Below are 2,603 nucleotides of genomic sequence, written 5' to 3' on the forward strand. Positions count from 1 at the left end.
AGTACTTATAGATTTTATAAGTTTAACCTATAGTTTAAGAATATTAAGTATAACCTAAGGTTTGATTATATGACTGATAATTAAGGATTATATTTATTATACCATAAGGTTTAGATATCAACCAATAGGATTTTAAGCACATGTTATGAATGGTGATTAAGGATTAAGTATTTTTGAGGATTAAATTAAATAAGGGTAAAGTTTGAATGTTATAGGGTCAGTCAGCAGCTTTGAATACGTTGAAGGCTTAGTCAAGGCTGTTTACTCCATTCAAACTTAGCTAAAAATGTGTAATTTCGTGTTTAAATATTCAGCGTATGCCGATATATCGCAGCTATAGGGGGCGATATATCGCAGCACGTAGATACGGAAAACACGAGACGATGCACGGTCGCCTCGGGCATACTGGCCCAAGCGATATATCGCCTACAGGGGGCGATATGGGCGATATATCGCCTCCTCCAGCATAAATTCAAACTCTTTTGAATTCTTTTCCTTTCAGCCATTCAAACTTCTTCAAAAGTCCAGCATCTTTTGAACGAGTCTTCAGCCTCTGCTGAACGATTATTCAAATGATTTTCACCTAAAAAGCCAATATTTTTATTCAAGTAAAATTAAGATACTTTCATTCCCAAACTCTATAAATAGGACCTCGTACCCAGCCATTATTCACATTTTGCTCTAAATTCAGAAGCTGCTAGTGTTAAGTGAGTGTGAGAGTGTAAACACCTGGTTTGGGAAAATCATAAGCTTAAACATCATAAGCTTATCAGACACTTTGGGAAGTGAGGTTCTATAGCATTTCGGTTGAGGTGTAGATTGGTCTTTCAAGTCTTTGAGGGAATCTAAGTTCTTGAGCACATAAGTTTCGGTAAGCATGTTTCTCAAATAGTTTAGTCTTTCCATCCCTTTCATTTCATCTCCTTTCTTCTTTAGACTCACTCTTTCTAATGGTTATTAGGAGTGTTCCAAAAGTCCCAACTCAGTCCATCATATCCCGGTAACTTTGGTAAGGAAAATAGGCTAGAATCAATATGTTATATGCTTATGTTATCTTATGTTTTATGTTGTTAAATGTGTTATGATATGTATGCATGTATGTTTGTAGGCTTGGGCATATGACCCATATGACTAACAAGACCCCAAATGGGTTATGGGCATATGACCTACTTAGCTAGTAGGACCCCATTAATCCCATGGGCATATGCTTGTTTAGTCTATGGGACCCCAAGTAATAATGGGCATTATAATAAGTGTATTATGTGTTATGATATGTCTTTACGTTTATTATGGAATTTATGTGTATGACTATGTGTTAGATTCTTCCTTGCTGGGCATTAGGCTCATTCCTTTCTGTTTTATATGCAGGAAAATAATCTTTAGAGGCGGTAAGATTTGTGACGCTTAGAGGATGTGTATCGATGGTGAATGGAGTCAAGGGGCTGAGCGTTATTCGATTCGAGGATGTAGTCTCATTTTACATTTTTATGGTTTTATATGTATTTTCCGCATTTCTTATGTAATGTCTTTTTATTTTAAATCATGTTTTGTTTTTAAAGACAATGGGATCCCATATCCTTCTTAGTATTTTATTCATTTGAAAGTAACTCTTATTTTACAAGTTACTCAATAAAAATTATGGTATTTTCGTAAAAATGTAAGTTTATGTATAGTTTCATTAATGGTCCAAATAGTCTAGATTAATGGGTCATTACAGTCCACTATCACCCACACTGAGTCATGAAGCCTTACAGTTCTGGGTAAACCTCCCACAAAATCCATTGTAATATCCTCCCATTTCCACTTGGGAATACCCAAAGACTAAAGCAACCCTGCTGGTCGCTGATGTTCAGCTTTCACCTGCTAACACGTTAAACATTTGACTACGTACTCCACCACATCCTTCTTCATCCTGAGCCACCAATATAATGTCCGTAGATCCTGGTACATATTCATGGTACTCGAATGAAGTGAGTACGGCATCGTATGAGACTCATCCAAAATCTCTCGTCTGATCCTTTCATCATTCGGAACACAAATCTGCCCCTGATACCGAAGCAAAACAACCTCAGAGATAGATAGTCCTTAGCTACTCCCGCTAAGATATTCTCTCTAACCTCCTGTAACTGAGCATCTACCAATTGCCCTTCTTTAACCCGCTCTAGTAGAGTAGACTGCAGAGTAATATTGGCTAACCGGCCTATCACCAATTTTATCCCCGCTCTGACCATCTCATCAGCTAACTCTCTCGAGATCTGGGTGGAACTATATAACTGACCTGGGCCTCTCCGACTCAATGCATCCGCCACTACGTTGGCTTTCCCCGGATGGTAAAGAATATCACAATCATAGTCTTTCACCAACTCTATCCAACGCCTTTGTCTCATGTTCAGGTCCTTCTGTGTAAAGAAATACTTCAGGCTCTTATGGTCAGTGTATACCTCGCACTTCTCCCCATACAGATAATGTCGCCAAATCTTCAGTGCAAATACCACTGCTGCTAGCTTCAAATCATGGGTAGAATACCGTTGCTCATACTCCTTTAGCTGTCATGATGCATAAGCTATGACCTTCTCATTCTGCATCAACACACAACCTAAACC

Source organism: Humulus lupulus, chromosome 8, assembly GCF_963169125.1.
Source record: "Humulus lupulus chromosome 8, drHumLupu1.1, whole genome shotgun sequence".
In the NCBI taxonomy this organism is placed as follows: Eukaryota; Viridiplantae; Streptophyta; class Magnoliopsida; order Rosales; family Cannabaceae; genus Humulus; species Humulus lupulus.